Consider the following 938-nt stretch of genomic DNA (forward strand, 5'->3'; position numbering starts at 1 on the left):
GTATACTGCATAATAAGCTTTTCAGTTGTCCTGTGATTCTTTTGAAACAAAAAAACTGTACGTGCAGTTGTGTGGGAGCTAGGATTGTCATTGTAGATGGCTGTTTTTTCTGAGTCTTTTGGAAGTTGATTCTTCTCCGCTCTCCTAGAGTAGAAATCCACATTTGTGCATTTGTCATCTTTAAAACTTGTGTTACACATGTATAAAATATCCGTTTTTCTTTATTCTCTGCCCCCATCCCCACTTTTTTTTTTGCGAGCTTTAGGATCTATATTTATTTTGTTTGTCTTTACATGGTAGGAATGTCCACCTTGCAGATGTTTGCTTTTCTAACCTTTTTTTCCCTGACAGCTATTAGCGGCTGACAGAGAGGTAAATGTTAAAGAAAAAAAGACCCCCAAATCCCTGATTCCAGTGAATCTTTCTCCCATCTCTTCCATAAACAATTTTGATCATGCCCAGGTGCACTCTGACTTCATAGCACCCATTTCCAGGGCTTTCCAAGTCATTTATTTATTAATTTAAATGCTTTATCTCTGGTGGCATATTCAAGAGATGTTTATCTTTTGTCTTTTCCCAAATACTTTCAATTTTAATAGGATTTCCTTCAGTGATTCTGCTGACCTCCTGATTCCTGCAAAAACATGAATTTGGAAAGTTCAGCAGTTTAATATTAACCCATAGTGTACAAAACCCTCAAGATCACAGAACCTGTTAATTAAACAGTTAAGTGAATGATGCACATGATTCAAAAGGCTTCTTGCATAAATGCAAATATTAATTATGGGAATGTGTAGTGGTGGGGGGATGGTTTGTAGAATTCAAATCCAGGTATAAAAAAAATCCCTTTTAACAGAAAGCCACTAAAAAACCAAAACCCAACAGCTTTTTAGCATAGGAGGAAAGATGTTATCATATGCTTTTTTAAAAGCTTCTAA

General features: G+C 35.7%; 1 protein-coding gene across 1 annotated transcript in view; it reads left to right on the plus strand.

The window, feature by feature from the left end:
• KIF26A (kinesin family member 26A) overlaps window positions 1-938 on the plus strand; it is a 144,843-nt gene that overhangs the window by 111,699 nt on the left and 32,206 nt on the right. The gene's annotated exons all lie outside the window — the stretch shown is intronic.

Source organism: Crocodylus porosus, unplaced genomic scaffold (genome assembly GCF_001723895.1).
Source record: "Crocodylus porosus isolate Cpor-Errol unplaced genomic scaffold, CroPor_comp1, whole genome shotgun sequence".
Classification (NCBI taxonomy): domain Eukaryota; kingdom Metazoa; phylum Chordata; order Crocodylia; family Crocodylidae; genus Crocodylus; species Crocodylus porosus.